The sequence below is a fragment of the Triticum urartu genome, chromosome 7A (assembly GCF_056163025.1).
Source record: "Triticum urartu cultivar PI428250 chromosome 7A, HENAU_Tu73, whole genome shotgun sequence".
NCBI classification, from domain to species: Eukaryota; Viridiplantae; Streptophyta; class Magnoliopsida; order Poales; family Poaceae; genus Triticum; species Triticum urartu.
The window spans coordinates 80372673-80391126 of NC_141879.1; the positions used below are offsets into that span (position 1 = coordinate 80372673).

General features: G+C 43.4%; 1 pseudogene; it reads left to right on the forward strand.

Annotated features, from left to right (window-relative positions):
* The first annotated feature begins 599 nt into the window (after positions 1–599).
* On the forward strand, positions 600–17883 carry LOC147957985 (uncharacterized; annotated as a pseudogene).
* Positions 17884–18454: the final 571 nt, after the last annotated feature.

Below are 18454 nucleotides of genomic sequence, written 5' to 3' on the forward strand. Positions count from 1 at the left end.
GCCCTCGTCCTGTCTATGATTCGGATGTGGTATATATTATCTTTATAACTATTGGTTCATTTATTGTTTATGAAAATTATGCCGACCAACGTGACATAGATTTTATTTATCTAGGAGGTATGTGAACCGGAAATTCCAACGGACCCTATTGTTGAGAGGTTAAATTTAGTTGAAGAAGAAAACAATTTCTTAAAGGAAAAAATAAAAAAATTGAGGAGGAGAAGATGATATTGGAGTTGCATGTTGCGGATGTCGTCAATGATCACAAGATCAATATGGATGAAATGCGCTTGAAGATTAGAAAGATTAGAAAATATTCCATTCATATCGAGGCTTGGTATCATTATGCCATTGGATCAATTGTTACCTTGGTTGCGATCATGATCGCATTTGTTTTCGCGTTGAAATGTTTTACATAGTTTCAATGTATGGTTTAATTAATTAGATGCTCTGGAGAGCTATATGTTGTTAGATGAGAACTATGTATGTACTTTGGTTTTAATGTGATGGTGAACTTCTATTAATTTGGTCACTTAATTATCCATTCATGATGTTCTGTAATGGTTTTTGACACACTTAATTATATATAATGCACGCAGATGAACCGGCAATGGATGTACGGTGACAGACACACCTCCGAGTACATTAAGGGCGTGCATGAGTTTCTCAAAGCGGCTGAGGCAAACAAGAAGAATGGTTTTATGTGTTGTCCATGCCCTAAATGTGGGAATAGGATGTCTTACTCTGACCGAAAAATCCTTCACGCCCACCTGCTTTACAAGGGTTTCATGCCACACTATAATGTTTGGACGAGGCACGGAGAAATAGGGGTTATGATGGAAGACGGCGAAGAAGAAGAGTACGATGACAACTATGTGCCCCCTGAATACGGTGATGCTGCAACGGGGGGAGCTGGTGAAGATTAAGAGGAACTAGACGATGTGCCCAATGATGCTGCAATGGGTGAAGCTGCTGAAGATCAAGAGGAACCAGACGATATGCCCGATGATGATGATCTCCGCCGGGTCATTGTCGATGCAAGGATGCAATGCATAAGTGAAAAGGAGAAGCTGAAGTTCGATCGCATGTTAGAGGATCACAAAAAAGGGTTGTACCCCAATTGCTAAGCTGGCAACACAAAGCTCGGTACCATACTGGAATTGCTGCAGTGGAAGGGAGAGAATGCTGTGCCAGACAAAGGATTTGAGAAGCTACTGAAAATATTGAAGAAGAAGCTTCCAAAGGATAACGAATTGCCCGACAGTACATACGCAGCAAAGAAGGTCGTATGCCCTCTAGGATTGGAGGTGCAGAAGATACATGCATGCCCTAATGACTGCATCCTCTACCGTGGTGCGTACAAGGATCTGAACGCATGCCCGGTATGCGGTGCATTGCGGTATAAGATCAGACGAGATGACCCTGGTGATGTTGACGGCGAACCCACTAGGAAGAGGGTTCCTGCGAAGGTGATGTGGTATGCTCCTATAATACCACGGTTGAAACGTCTGTTCAGAAACGGAGAGCATGCCAAGTTGATGTGATGGCACAGTGAGGACCGTAAGAAAGACGGGAGGTTGAGAGCACCCGCTGACGGGTCGCAGTGGAGAAAAATCGAGAGAAAGTATTGGGCTGAGTTTGCAAAGGACCCAACGAACATATGGTTTGCTTTAAGCGCGGATGACATTAATCCTTTCGAGGAGCAGAGCAGCAATCACAGCACCTGGCCCGTGACTCTATGTATGTATAACCTTCCTCCTTGGATGTGCATGAAGCGGAAGTTCATTATGATGCCAGTTCTCATCCAAGGCCCTAAGCAACCCGGCAACGACATTGATGTGTACCTAAGGCCATTAGTTGAAGAACTTTTACAGTTGTGGAATGTAAACGGTGTACGTACGTGGGATGAGCACAGACATGAGGAATTTAACCTAAAGGCGTTGTTGTTCGTGACCATCAACGATTGGCCCGCTCTCAGTAACCTTTCAGGACAGACAAACAAGGGATACCACGCATGCACGCACTATTTAGATGACACAGAAAGTATATACCTGGACAAATGCAGGAAGAATGTGTACCTGGGCCATCGTCGATTTCTTCCGACCAACCATCAATGTCGAAAGAAAGCCAAGCATTTCAAAGGCGAGGCAGATCACCGGAAGAAGCCCGCCATGTGTACTGGTGATCACGTACTTGCTATGGTCATTGATTTACACGTAATCTTTGGAAAGGGTCCCGGCGGACTAGCTGTTCCGAATGACACTGAGGGACATGCACCCATGTGGAAGAGGAAATCTATATTTTGGGACCTACCCTACTGGAAAGACCTAGAGGTCCGCTCTTCAATCGACGTGATGCACGTGACGACGAACCTTTGCGTGAACTTGCTAGGCTTCTTGGGTGTGTATGGAAAGACAAAAGATACACCTGAGGCACGGGAGGACCTGCAACGTTTGCACGAAAAAGACGGCATGCCTCCGAAGCAGTATGAAGGTCCTGCCAGCTACGCTCTTACGAAAGAAGAGAAAGAAATCTTCTTTGAATGCCTGCTCAGTATGAAGGTCCCGACTGGCTTCTCGTCGAATATAAAGGGAATAATAAATATGCTAGAGAAAAAGTTCCAGAACCTAAAGTCTCATGACTGCCACGTGATTATGACGCAACCGCTTCCGGTTGCATTGAGGGGGATTCTACCGAAAAATGTCCGATTAGCCATTGTGAAGCTATGTGCATTCCTCAATGCAATCTCTCAGAAGGTGATCGATCCAGAAATCATACCAAGGCTAAGGAGTGATGTGGCACAATGTCTTGTCAGTTTCGAGCTGGTGTTCCCACCATCCTTCTTCAATATCATGACGCACGTCCTAGTTCATCTAGTCGACGAGATTGTCATTCTGGGGCCCGTATTTCTACACAATATGTTCCCCTTTGAGAGGTTCATGGGAGTCCTAAAGAAATATGTCCGTAACCGCGCTAGGCCAGAAGGAAGCATCTCCATGGGCCATCAAACAGATGATGTCATTGGGTTTTGTGTTGACTTCATTCCTGGCCTTAAGAAGATAGGTCTTCCTAAATCGCGTTATGAGGGGAGACTGACTGGAAAAGGCACGCTTGGAAGGGACTCAATAATATCCAGGGAGTGATATTCTTGGTCTCAAGCACACTACACAGTTCTACAGAACTCTACCTTGGTGACCCGGTATGTCGATGAACACAAGAACAGTCTGCGCTCCAAACACCCGGAGCAGTGCGACGACTGGATTACATGTGAACACATCAGGACTTTCAGCAGTTGGTTGGAAACACGTCTCAGAGGTGACAACACTGTTTGTGATGAGCTGTACTTGTTGTCCAGGGGACCACCTTTGACTGTATTGATTTACAAAGGATACGAGATAAATGGGAATACATTTTACACGATTGACCAAGATCAAAAGAGCACCAACAAAAACAGCGGTGTCCGCTTTGATGCAACAACCAAGAGGGGAAAGGACACATATTATGGTTACATAGTGGACATATGGGAACTTGACTACGAACATGATTTTAAGGTCCCTTTGTTTAAGTGCAAATGGGTCAATCTGTTAGGAGGCGGGGTATAGGTAGACCCACAGTACGGAATGACAACAGTGGATCTGAAAATTCCTGGGTACACTGACGAACCGTTCGTCCAAGCCAATGATGTGGCACAGGTTATCTATGTGAAGGACATGTCTACCAGACCGAGAAAAAGAAAAGATAAGGAAGCGAATACATCATATGATGAGCCAAAGCGCCACATAGTTCTTCCAGGAAAAAGGGACATCGTGGGAGTGGAGGGTAAGACAGACATGTCTGAAGATTATGAAAAGTTTCATGAAATTCCTCCCTTCAATGTCAAGGTTGACCCAAGCATCCTGATAAACGATGAAGATTATCCATGGTTATGGCGCAATAAGCAAATGACACAAGCGAAGAAAAAGTGAAGACTTTCTCCCGCAACTATTATGATGATACCATGCCAACTTTGTAACAGACGAGTATGATACCATTGTCCGTTTTGTACATGCACATGCTATGTGGGTGAAATTATGAGTCCATGCCAACTTTCAACTTTTTCAGAGTTCATTTGAAATGCTTTAATGTCTTATGGTTCGGCCCTCGTAATACCATTAATCCCGGTTCGCTCCTTGTCAACTATGTTCTCACCAAGAACTCGCAAGAGGGCAGCCATGTGGGCCATTGGTCCCGGTTCGTCTGGACCTTTTGGTCCCGGTTCCACGCACGAACCGGCACCAATGCGCCTCACCCCTGGCCCATGACCATTAGTCCCGGTTTGTGCCACAAACCAGGACTAAAGGGTTGTTCCTCGTTGCGGTCAGAGTTTAGTCCCACCTCGCCAACCGAAGGGCGCTCACACTGGTTTATAAGCCCGTCCCTCTCTGCCTTGTTGAGCTCCTCTAAAAGTGAAAATAGATGCCCCTATACAGGGAATTTGACCTAAATTCATAGTGAATTTCTCTGAAATTCATAGAAATTTATTATGAATTTAGGTTGAATTCTCTCTATAGGCGCATCTATGCTCATTTTTTAGTAAAGTTAATCACAAACTTGTGATTCACACAAATTTCAAAGAATTCATATTTTAACTATTCAAATTTGAAAACTAATGGCACTAACAGAAAGTTTATAATTTTTCTAAAACTAATGTCACTAACAGAAAGTTTATAATTTTGCTGACCTAAAAGCAAAAAGAATAAAAAAATAAAGCAAAAAACAAAAGAAAATAAATAATGCAAAAAACAAAACAAAAAAAATGAAAAAATGAAAAAAAAACTATTTCTATAGTAAAGTTAATCACAAACTTGTGATTCACACAAATTTCAAAGAATTCAAATTTTAACTATTCAAATTTGAAAACTAATGGCACTAACAGAAAGTTTATAATTTTTCTAAAACTAATGGCACTAACAGAAAGTTTTTAATTTTGCTGACCTAAAAGAAAAAAGAATTAAAAAATAAAGCAAAAAACAAAATAAAATAAATAATGCAAAAAACAAAACAAAAAATGTAAAAAAACTATTTTTATAGTAAAGTTAATCACAAACTTGTCATTCACACAAATTTCAAAGAATTCAAATTTTAACTATTCAAATTTGAAAACTAATAGCACTAAAAGGAAGTTTATAGTTTTTCTGACATAAAAGCAAAAAGAATTAAAGAATAAAGAAAAAAACAAAAGAAAATAAATAATGCAAAAAACAAAACAAAAAAACTGGAAAAAATAGCAACAATAAGTATTTTGTTCTAAGTAGAAACAAAATAAAATAAATAAAGCATCAAGGAAAACAAAAAAACAAAAAAGTGCCACCTACTGGGCCCCCACGGCCTGAATACGACTAGAAACCCTACCATGGGCCAGGATTCAGGCCCGCAGGAGGCCCAGTAGGCCCACAGGCAGATAAAGTGACTTTAGGCCCGTAAGCCTGCATTTGAGAGGAGCTCGAAGTGGTCAGCGCAGCAGCGCTTATAAACCACTGTTGAAGCCTCTCGGCTAGCGAGGTTGGACTAAACATCCCACCGCACCGCGCCAGTTCCAGCATAAGGCCATTGGTCCCGGTTCGTGGCTCGAACCGGGACAAAAGGCTGCCTTCGGTACCGGTTCGTGGCACCAACCGGGACCAATGCCCCCCTTTAGTCCCGGTTGGTGCCACCAACCGGGACCAAAGGCCTCTGGTTCCCGCCCTTTGGGCTGCTGAAAAGAGGCCTTTGGTCCCGGTTGGTGCCACCAACTGGGACTAAAGGGTGGCATTGGTCCCGGTTGGTGCCACGAACCGAGACCAATGCTCTCAGTATATAAGAAAGCACTTGGCGTTTATCAGATTCATTTGCATCAGTTCCCCCGCCCCGACGACGCCGCCAGGCTGCCCGAGCTCACACCGTCGCCGCCCTCTGCTGCCTCGTCGACGCGCCGCCGCCTTGCCCCGAGCACGCCGCCGGCAGCCCGCCCCGACCACGCCACGCGCCCCTGCCTCGACCACGTCGTCGTCGCCCCAGTTGCCCCGCGCCGCCGTCGCCTCTGCCTCGCCCGGCCCCGACCACGCCGCCGTCGCCTCTGTCCCTTCCCCGACCACGCCGCCGTCGCCTCTACCCCGACGCGCGCCATGCCACTACCCCGACCACGCCGCACCTCTCATCCCTTTGGTCAGGGCCGGCACCGCCCCCCTCTTCCTCCCTTTTTTTGCACATATATAGATGTTTTTTCCTGATTATATGTATATGTATGAGTATATGTATGTGTGTATATCTGTTTATATGTCCTTTTTTTAGATTTTTTGTTTTTTGCATTTTTATAAAAATGTATATATGTTCTCTTTGTATATATATGTTCATGTATATATGCAAAAGATAGATTTTTAGAAAAATTAGGATTTTTTTCTCTGTTCATAGATTTTTTTGGTGATATTAATTATTGTAAATATGCAAATGTTTGTATATTCATATGAACAATGAATTAGGCAAAACCTTTACATTTTTTCTAAAATTTCTATTTGAACATTATTTAAAAAAAACAAGCAATACTACTTCATGTATTTTTAAGAAGGAAGAAGAAGAAAACGAATGAGAGGAAAAAGGAAATAAGAAGTGGAAGAAAGAAGAAGAAGAGGAGAAATAAATAAGAAGAAGAAAAAAGAAGAGAAAGAAGAGGAGAAGAAGAAAGGAATAGAGGAGAAGAAGAGAAAATAGAATATATTCTATTTTCTCTTCTTCTCCTCTATTCCTTTCTTCTCCTGTTTTTCTTCGTTTTTTTTCTTCAATCTTCTCCTCTATTCCTTTCTTCTTCTCCTCTTTTTATTTCTTCTTCGTCTTCTTATTTTTTATCGGACATGTCGTCGTCGATATACCCCTCCCGATAAGTTCAACACGAGGGGGGGGGGTCGATATACCCCCTCCCCGATAATATTATTTTCCCATGTACGTATATCGTGTCGATATAAACTCCCGATAACTTCAACACGTGGGGGGGGTCGATATACCCCCTCCCGATAACTTCAACACGAGGGTGGGGGTCGATATACCCCCTCCCTGATAATATTATTTTCCCATGTACGTATGTCGTCGTTGTCGATATAAACCCCTCCCGATAACTTCAACATGTGGGGGGGGGTCGATATACCCTCTCCTGATAACTTCAACACGAGGGGGGGTCGATATACCCCCTCCCCGATAATATTATTTTCCCATGTACGTATGTCGTCGTTGTCGATATAAACCCCTCCCGATAACTTCAACACGTGGGGGGAGGTTGATATACCCCCTCCCGATAACTTCAACACGTGGGGGGGTTGATATACCCCCTCCCCGATAATATTATTTTCCCATGTACGTATGTCGTCGTTGTCGATATAAACCCCTCCCGATAACTTCAACATGTGGGGGGGGGGGTGGGTCGATATACCCCCTCCATGATGACATTATTTTCCCATGTATGTATGTCGTCGTTGTCGATATTACCCCCTCCTTGAAGCGTTCTCGAGGCCACCCCAAACCCTTGAAGCGTTGTCGAGGCCACCCCAAACCCTAGAGAAGCAGCGTCGAGGCCACTAATATGATTCCTTAATGTGATTAGCTAGCTAGTTCTACTTTTGCCACTCATATATCCATTTGTCATGTTTGAATAATAATTGTCATGTTGTAAATATTTGTAGAAACTATGGACACCCCCCGAGACGAAGCACAAGAAGCGATGTTGGGGGACATAATCGCACAAGGAAGTGATGCCGTCTGCTCGTTGTTTCTCAACGACACCGATGGTCTGGAAGGACATGGTGAAGAAGCAGGCTATGATTATGATGGCTCCTTTGACCCAATGCCGGTGCAAGAAGGAGACTGTGATGACGGCTCCGGTGACCTAATGATGGTGCAAGGAGACCGTGATGACGGCTCCGGTGACCGAACCGAGTCCAGCCAGGTATATATATTAGTTAAGCCTGTGCTGACTAGCTAATTGATGCATTCATTCTTTTGGTATGTACACATATTAATTAACTCTCGTCTTTCTTCTTTTTTCTAGCCCTCCGGATCGAACACAACTTCAGTAAAGAGACGAGGCCCGAAGAAAAAGTTGAGCTCGGATGAAAGGTTTGAGATCACAGCAATCGCGCGCGACGGCCAACCGATTGAACCCATCCGGACCAAAGATGCATTTTCTGCTCAGTGCGGGTTTCTTGTTAGGGACAAGATCCCGATCAGCATCCACCAATGGTATAAGCCTAAGAACAAAGGCCCTGAGGTGTCTTATGTCAATGATATGCAGAAAAATGATCTTTGGACAGAGCTGAAGTCAAATTTCACCCTACCGCCAGAGGAGGATCCGGAGAAGCCAGTTAAAGAGCAATTAATCAAGTCTTTTGCTCTTAAGAAGATGGCAGACCTATTCAGGAGGTGGAAGAATGAGCTGAAAAGGTTTGTCGACAAAGAAGAGACACCAGAATTCATCGGCAAATATGAGAAGATCAGAGATCACTGGCCCGCATTTGTGGCCCACAAGACATCGGAAAAGAGTAAGAAGATGTCGACGACAAACAAGCAAAATGCTGCAAAGAAGAAGCTTCACCATCGCACGGGGTTAGGTGGCTACCTCAAAGCCCGGCCTAAGTGGGCCAAGGCAGAGAATGGTCTGCTTGATAAAGGGATCGAACCAGAGTCAATGAACTGACCAGACCGTGGCCGTACTTGGTTCTTCGGGGCTGGTGGAACCTTGGACCCTATATCAGGGAAGTGCCTTTGGACGGACGAGCAAATGAAAATACCAGTCAAGAAGCTTCAGCTCTATATCGATGCAGCGCAGCAAGGGACGTTCATTCCAGACAGAGAAAACGACGAGCTCACAATGGCCCTCGGGAATCCCGAGCACCCTGGACGGACATGAGGCACGCCAGGCTCCGTTCCGTGGAAGGCTGGTTTTCCGGACGCAGGCGGTTACAAATGCCAGGAGAGGAGGAAAAAAGTGTAGCAGACCGAGCTGGAGGCGCTGAATGCAAGGGTACAAGCGATAGAGGAACGAGAAGCAAATCGCAGCAAACGACCTGCCGAAGCTTCCCCCGAAGCTACCCCGCCATCTCAGCGAAGAAACAGCGTGGCTTCCACCGAGCTGCTTCAGCCGGAGCATGTCTTTAAGGCTCCTGCCAGCTACCCCGTGGATGCTATCACGGAGTCTCAACATTGCCACCTTATGACGCAATGGCAGAACTTCAAAGTCAAGGCGGCTGTCGGCTCTATTCGACCTCCTGAACCCGGCGCAACTTTTCACTGTCATCCGATTCCAGAAGGATATGCTAGGGTGACGGTGGATGAAATAACAGAGGGATTTGAGGACCTCCAGCTTGACCACCCTACCGGTGAAGGGGAGACTAGGCTGGGTTCTACTCTGAAGACTCCATGCCTATGGCGGAAGGAGCTCATCAACCTTCCGAACTGGATGCCTCCGCCTCCTCCTCCTCCTCCGGCGAGTCAGGGCACTCCGCCTCCTCCACTGCCTCCTCCTCCGACGAGTGACGATCAGGGCACTCAGCCTCCTTCTCCGGCACGTGGCGGCACTCCGCCTCCTTCTCCGCCTGCGCCGGTGCGCCCGAGTAGCCACCAGCCTCCTCCTTCTCCGGCGCGTGGCGGCACTCCGCCTCCTTCTCCGCCTACGCCGGCGCAACCGAGCAGCCACCAGCCTCCTCCTTCTCTGCCTCGCCAGCAAGGGCAGAAGAGACCCGCCGCCGCCCCGACTGCTCCGGCGCGTCGCAGTCCTTCTCCTCCGCCACGTAACCAAGCATGAAAGAAGACAGCCGCAGCCGCTCCGTCTGCTCCGGCGTCTAGCAGTACAGCCAGAGGCGGGAGGCAATACAGATACGGTCCACATCTCAATCCTCTAGAGAAGTTACCGTACGAGATGGCCGTGGAAGAAAACAAGAAGATCGTGTGGACCGAAGTGAAGGAATTCTTTGAAGGGTTGAAAGCAAAGAGACATCCACCTCCGGAGGAGAAGGTACATGCGGTGAAAGCAAAGCACACTCTGGCTGCCCTGACAAAACCACCAAAGTCTCCATCGAAAGGCAACTATGAGCGCATTATTGGAAAGACATTTGTCGAAGCGGAGCGGTCGGGAACTACTGTCAGTGACCAAAGGTTAAAAGAACAACGAGCTGGGAAAAAAATTGCCCAGCTCGGCGAACAAGCGAACCAATCGTGCCCCCCCCCACTCAATGTGTCTAGCAACATCATCACTAATGATCCGAGGATGTGCCCGGTTATAGCAATCTTGGAGATTACCTGCCCGACGATGTACATTATGATTTTTGGAGGTGGAGCCGGTACACAGATATGAGTACGGGAAGCCTCTCGTCAAAGATGAAAGATCTCTAACAACGATGATGCGAAGATTGCATGATTGGTACATGAAAACCTGCAGAGAGTCTGGGGGGAAGGATACTTTGACGCTGAGAGTTAGAGAGGAGCATGACCTCATTGGAATTGAACTGTTGAATGTTCCATTTGAGGATTTCTTCTAGTTTTTCAATCAAAGGGCCCTCGATAAAGCAACGGTCACTTGCTACTTCTGTAAGTACTACTACTTCTGTCATTAAGTCTCTCTATATAGGTCAGCTCTTTCATTGCATGTATTTATAATTATCCTCACTATATTATGCTGATTGAAGATTGCCGAATTGAAGAAAAGACAAGTCGGTGATATTGGGTTCATTAACACAAATCTCATATATGAGGTTGAATATCATGCTGAAGATACCGAGGCCAACTTGCTACGATCGTTTGTAATAAATGAAAACAAAGATATAATACTCTTTCCTTACAACTTCAAGTGAGTGTTACTGTCTTGTGCATATTCGGTTTCCCTTATATATTAGTCCAGGTTATAGTAATGTAATTAATGAGTTATGCATGCGTGCGCAGGTTCCACTATATTCTCCTAGAGATTAAGCTTGAGGAGGGATTAGTAACCGTCTTATACTCGAGATGAAAAGATCCCCAGGAGTATGCGGACATGACTCAAATCCTCGAGAAGTAAGTTAAATCGATCATTATCCACCATATCAGAAACTTTGTTCATTTCCTGATATCAAGTAATTGTTTTCTTTGTCTGGCAGAGTTTGGAGAAAATTCACCAAAAAAGCTCCGGGACTGCCGAAGAAGCTGCAATTTAGACACCCGAAAGTAAGTACTATAGTAGCATGTTCCGCGCATCTCCTAGTGATTCAAGCGCTAGTTTCATCAATACCATTTGACATGCTTGCTTATCAGTTTGATTGACCTCTATTTCTTGTAAAGTGGTTGTGGCAGGATCAAGGGAATAATTTATGTGGATACTATGTTCGTGAGTCCATCCGCCACACGACCTGTGAACGGGGCGGGTACTCTGACGAACAATATGAAGTGCGTAAGCAATAATATTCACAATTTTAGTTTATTACCATCATTTGTGTTGAGTTTCATTTATTCATATATATATGTGTGTGTGTGTGTGTGTGTGTGTGTGTGTGTGTGTGTGTTGACCCCCTTCTTCAAATTAGATCTTTCGGATGCGGGATGAACTCCTAGCACCAGATCGTATGCGAGCAATTCAAGAGGAATTGGCGGCATTCTTCCTTGACCACGTGATTGCTGAAGACGGAGAATACCATGTGGAGCTTGACTTCATATATAATTAGGAGATTATATTGTAAGAGATAATTATTGTATATATGTAGCCGGTAGTGTCGGATAGGTATACGAGAACTTGTTGTTCGACCAATCTCTCGGAGAAGGAGAGGTGGTCGATATCACTTCTCTCTGTATGCATATATGTTCATGACGATCTTCTGTTTCCTTCGTTGCTTACTAGCTAGCTAGCGTGTCTAGTCCTCTCTATACGTATATAGTACGTAGAGTCGACCAAGCACGGACATAAGAGAGGACACTTCTCTCTATTAATTAGCTAGCTAACACAATATATGAAACACCTAAATTAACCCCCCAAAACCCCCAACCCCTCCACCTTTCAAAAAAAACAAAAACCCCAGCCCCTGAAATGCTGACGCGTCGAGGCCTATTAGTCCTGGTTGGTTCCACCAACCGGGACCAAAGGCCCTCCTGCCTGGGCTCGGCGCACCGGCCACGTGGAGGCCCATTTGTCCCGGTTCTGGACTGAACCGAGACTAAAGGGCTAGGGCAGTAGTAACAACCCTTTAGTCCTGGTTCAGAAACCGGGACAAAAGGCCCTTACCAACCGGGACGAATGGGTTTTTTTCTACTAGTGCTACATCATAGTGAAAATAAAGCTGAATCCCAATACCCCACTTAGATGCAACCTACACCTGAGCTTTATGCATGTTCACGTGCAAACATGCATATACTAAAGCTTGCAGCAAGCACGCGTACATATACAACGGCAACGGCTCACTGTTAATCATCTTGTTTGTCATTCGTTAAATAGAGGCTCACTATTTGTTTATGCGCATGTTTCAAAAGAAAGAAATACTCAATGCCATTGGATGGTTTCCAATATAATGTGCCAGTCTCTACATTCATAGTACATCGCCGTGTTTTACCTTGAACTAAGACTATTTCCATTGTGGTGATTATTTATTTATTCCTTTATTGCTTAGGTTAGCTCTAACCATTTTCAGCCTCCTTTTCTGCTCTTATTTAACTATTTATGTACTCTTGTCTCGCCAATGATGTACCTATTGTTGTGTGTAATTTAATGTGAGGCGCCGCACTCATCCATTCTAGCACTATTGAGATGGAGGCCAGCACCATGGACGGCTGGAGCTGCGACTATATTTGTCCAAGAGACGACAGTGTTCGTAGTCATGGTTCTGGTAACTGTCTACGATCTCTATATCTTAACTGTTTGTGAAGATGGAAATGCAAGTAATGTTCTTCTTAGATGCTCTTGCCCTTTTGATTCGTACATTGCTAATCTGACCACTGAGCCCTCACCACTTTGATTAATAAAAATTGCTGGATTACCCACATGAACTCTTGCTGTCACGGTTCGTAAATTGCTGAATTTCCCATTATGTTGCTTGCACTGTTCCATATGAACAGTGTCTATTGTGCTTTTAACCCGTCAACTAAGTAGGTACTATGTTATTAATGGCTTGCTTATAGGCCACAACCACATCTGTTTATTTTTCTCTGAGTCTGTTTATGTTTATTATGTGACTTGAAGTAGTATATTGAGTTGTAAGGGAATACTTTCAGGTCACAACTTTTCTTTGTAATAGTCGTAATCTAGCCGAGCAACTAATGTTTCAGAAGTAATGACACTTTGTAAAAAGTAATATTTTTTATTTGCTGTGCAACCCGTCACTATTTGCATCATGTCAATAGATTATGTATTAACAGTTCATTTTGTTATTTTCTTTGTAGATTCAAAAGATATATGGACGATTATATGGGTGTGTGGCAGGTATACTGCGATGATATGATGATGGTACGATTCACGATGATGACGATGTTGTTCCGGCTCATGATGGTGAAGATGATGTCCCTGCTCACGATGATGATGATGATGTCTGTTGTCAGTTTTAGTTATGATGGTTGTTTTCAGTTTTAGTTAAGTTATAGGGACTAGACAATGAAGTCACGCATCAGTACGTAGGTCTGTAATTTTTCAAAGGAAAATAGATTTATATAGCTTTCCTAAAGCACTACGAGGCTCATAATTATTGTTGATATGTTATTTGGAGATGCAGTCGTAGGCTAGCCAAAGTCTTGTGATCGGCTATCATGTAAAACTGAATCGATTATATTACTTTTTTTATTAAAGTGGTAATTTATATATGGATCGATCTACACCGTAATAACTCGGTCCCATCAGTTTAACGATTCGTAAATTCTGATTAAAGTGGGAAGTTTTAGGGAGTCTAGAATTAGTATAGGTATAGATGTCGGTCCCATTGTTGGTACGTGGGAAGTTTTAGGAAGCTTTAGTTAAATTGTAGGGGTGTTGATAGATAATGTCAGTATAACTTTTGCTGTCAAGAGAATATTTAGATTATGCATCACATTTGGATGTTATTCCTCCTGTAATATCAACTATTGTAATCCCACAATTTTTCTCAATATATGATTTCTTCCTCTCGTGACTATATTTTGTCTTCTGACTATGTGGAGCATTAATATAATTGCTGGCAATATAAAAAATATTATTTGCATTTAATATGTAAAACACCTGAAGCATTGCAAATTCTTTGTTGCCAAGCAATTAGATTTTAATTCTTGTACATTAACCACCAACATATATGAGTGTTGTAAAAGTCGGTTTTATGTGTTACATTCCTGCAACGGTTCCTTTTACCAACTGAAGTATAACCGTTGCATTATGCGCTAGCAACACCGGATAAGGCAACGCATGCCAAACCGTTGGTAAAGATCCTAGCAACACATATATGGACTTTTAGATACGAAAAAATGCGTTGCTATAGGTGGGGTCCTGTTGTAGTGTTTGTTCTCATACATGGATCCCATGTCAGATTTCATGGCCTCAAGCCATTTTGCAGAATCTGGGCTCACCATCACTTATTCATAGTTCGTAGGTTCGCCTTGGTCAAGTAACATGACCTCCAGAATAGGATTACCATACCACTCTGGTGCGGATCTTACTCTGGTTGACCTACGAGGTTCGGTAATAATTTGATCTGAAGATTCATGATCAACATTATTAACTTCCTCACTAATTGGTTTAGGTGTCACAGAAACCGATTTCTGTGATGAACTACTTTCCAATAAGGGAGCATGTACAGTTACCTTATCAAGTTTTACTTTCCTTCCACTCACTTCTTTTGAGAGAAACTCCTTCTCTAGAAAGGATCCATTCATAGCAACGAATGTCTTGCCTTCGGATCTGTGATAGAAGTTGTACCCAAAAGTCTCCTTTGGGTATCCTATGAAGACACATTTCTTCGATTTGCGTTCGAGCTTATCAGGTTGAAGCTTCTTCACATAAGCATCGTAACCCCAAACTTTAAGAAACAACAACTTTGGTTTCTTGCCAAACCACAGTTCATAAGGCGTCATCTCAACGGATTTAGATGGTGCCCTATTTAACATGAATGCAGCCGTCTCTAAAGCATAACCCCAAAACGATAGCGGTAAATCAGTGAGAGACATCATAGATCGCACCATATCTAGTAAAGTACGATTACGACGTTCGGACACACCATTACGCTGTGGTGTTCCGGGTGGCGTGAGTTGCGAAACTATTCCGCATTGTTTCAAATGTAGACCAAACTCGTAACTCAAATATTCTCCTCCACGATCAGATCGTAGGAACTTTATTTTCTTGTTACGATGATTTTCCACTTCACTCTGAAATTCTTTGAACTTTTCAAATGTTTCAGACTTATGTTCCATTAAGTAGATATACCCATATCTGCTCAAATCATCTGTGAAGGTGAGAAAATAACAATACCCGCCGCGAGCGTCAATATTCATCGGACCACATACATCAGTATGTATGATTTCCAACAAATCCGTTGCTCGCTCCATTGTTCCGGAGAACGGCGTTTTGGTCATCTTGCCCATAAGGCATGGTTTGCAAGTACCAAGTGATTCATAATCAAGTGATTCCAGAAGTCCATCAGTATGGAGTTTCTTCATGCGCTTTACACCAATATGACCCAAACGGCAGTGCCACAAATAAGTTACACTATCATTATCAACTCTGCATCTTTTGGCTTCAACATTATGAATATGTGTATCACTACTATCAAGATTCATCACAAATAGACCACTCTTCAAGGGTGCATGACTGTAAAAGATATTACTCATATAAATAGAACAACCATTATTCTGAAATTTAAATGAATAACCGTCTCGCATTAAATAAGATCCAGATATAATGTTCATGCTTAACGCTCGCACCAAATAACAATTATTCAGGTCTAAAACTAATCTCGACGGTGGAAGTAGAGGTAGCGTGCCGACGGCGATCACATCGACTTTGGAACAATTTCCCAAGCATCGTCACCTCGCCCTTAACCAGTCTTCGCTTAATCCGTAGTCCCTGTTTCGATTTGCAAATATTAGCAACAGAACCAGTATCAAATATCCAGGTGCTACTGCGAGCTTTAGTAAGATATACATCAATAACATGTATATCACATATACCTTTGTTCACCTTGCCATCCTTCTTATCCACCAAATACTTGGAGCAGTTCCGCTTCCAGTGACCAGTCTGTTTGCAGTAGAAGCACTCAGTCTCAGACTTAGGTTTCTTCTCTTGATCAGCAACTTGTTTGCCGTTCTTCTTGAAGTTTCCTTTCTTCTTCCCTTTACCCTTTTTCTTGAAACCGGTGGTCTTGTTGACCATCAACACTTGATGCTCCTTTTTGATTTCTACCTCCGCAGTCTTTAGCATTGCGAGGAACTCGGGAATTGTCTTATCCATCCCTTGCATATTATAGTTCATCACGAAACTCTTGTAGCTTGGTGGCAGTGACTGAAGAATTCTGTCAATGACACAATCATCCGGAAGATTAACTCCTAGTTGAATCAAGTGATTGTTATACCCAGACATTTTGAGTATATGTTCACTGACAGAACTATTCTCCTCCATCTTGCAGCTGTAGAACTTATTGGAGACTTCATATCTCTCAATCCGGGCATTTGCTTGAAATATTAACTTCAACTCTTGGAACATCTCATATGCTCCATGATGTTCAAAACGTCGTTGAAGCCCCGGTTCTAAGCCGTAAAGTATGGCACACTGAACTATCGAGTAGTCATCAGCTTTGCTCTGCCAAACGTTCTTAACGCGTCAGTTGCATCTGCAGTAGGCCTGACACCCAGCGGTGATGATAATCCTCAAGTTACGGACCCAGTCCGTGTAATTGCTACCATCATCTTTCAACTTTGCTTTCTCAAGGAACGCATTAAAATTCAACGGAACAACAGCACGGGCCATCTATCTACAACAACATAGACAAGCAAAATACTATCAGGTACTAAGTTCATGATAAATTTAAGTTCAATTAATCATATTACTTAAGAACTCCCACTTAGATAGACATCTATCTATCTATATCTATCTATCTATCTATCTATCTATATCTATCTATCTATCTATCTATCTATATCTATCTATCTATCTATACCTCTATACCTATACTAATTACATACTCCCTAAAAATTACCACGTTAATTAGATTTTACGAGCCGTTAATCTGGTGGGTCCGAATTAATTGATCTATCTTAACCTCACGATTTACGTTACTCTTGCGGTGAACAAAAAACAACCTACATGTATCAAAGACCAAACTTGACCCAAACTATACGTACAAACCACCTTTATAGTCAACTAGAGAAACCACGTTATAGCATCCACGTTATGTAGGACTCAAAAAATGAAAAAAAAACATCCACGCTATTATGGAATAAGAGTCCCAATCTCTCACGAATTCCCTCCTTTTCCTAGATCTCTGTTCTCTTTTTTTGGGGGCGGTCTGGAAAAAAACATCTGTACGATCTCTCTTCTCCTTCCTCTCAATCCCCAAAATCCTCCCTCAATATTGTTGCCCTCCGTCACTGGTTCCTCCTCCGTAGCTTCAAGGGCAGATTTGATCGTACCCTTCATCCTTCTCATAAGCTCATGCTGCTGGAGCCCTTCAACCCCCATGTTCCTCGATCTGATCTTGCAGCTAAGACTGATGCCTCCCAGCTCCTGGTACGAATCTTCCCAGTCTGACAATAACAAACTAGATCTTGCAGCCATGCTCACCTCTTGAAGTGCCTCTGATTGATTTGCAATATATGTTGGTAACCACTTTGCTTTTTGCAGGTCATGGTGTGTTCAGGGTTTGTGCCATGGCTGAGATCAGCCGCAACAATGGACAACTGCCTTCTCTCTACTGAAAACCAACATATGCTGCTATGATCCTCGGCCTCTCACACTCCTCCCCTCTACCACACACCCTGTCCTAGGAGGCCAAGTTGGAACAGAAAAATATCGATCCAGGTTTCATCTACTTCAAACTATATCTCCAATGTGTTCCTATTTACACCTTAATTGATGATGCATGGATGAGAATTTGGACCATTGGATCTACCATGTGCTGCACTCTATGATGCAGATCAGTACATGCACATGTGCCCATCTACGTTGGGCAACCCCCCACCTGAAATTGGGAAAGATCGATCCAGATTTGATCTGCTTCTAAATTTATCTCCACTGTGTTCATATTTAGATTGTAATTGAATTTCCATGGATCCGAATTTGGACAACTGGATCAATGATGTGTTGTGTTCTATGATGCAGATCAGAACATGCACATCTGAGCATGTATTCTCGGCAGGCTCTCAAAGCAATTTTCTATGTTCATCTAATCATAGAAAATCAAGAATAATTACCTCCTCTGAATGTACTCTCCTCTCAGTACGTCCTTGCTCTGCATTTTTCCGCACCATAGTGTTTATAAATTATAGT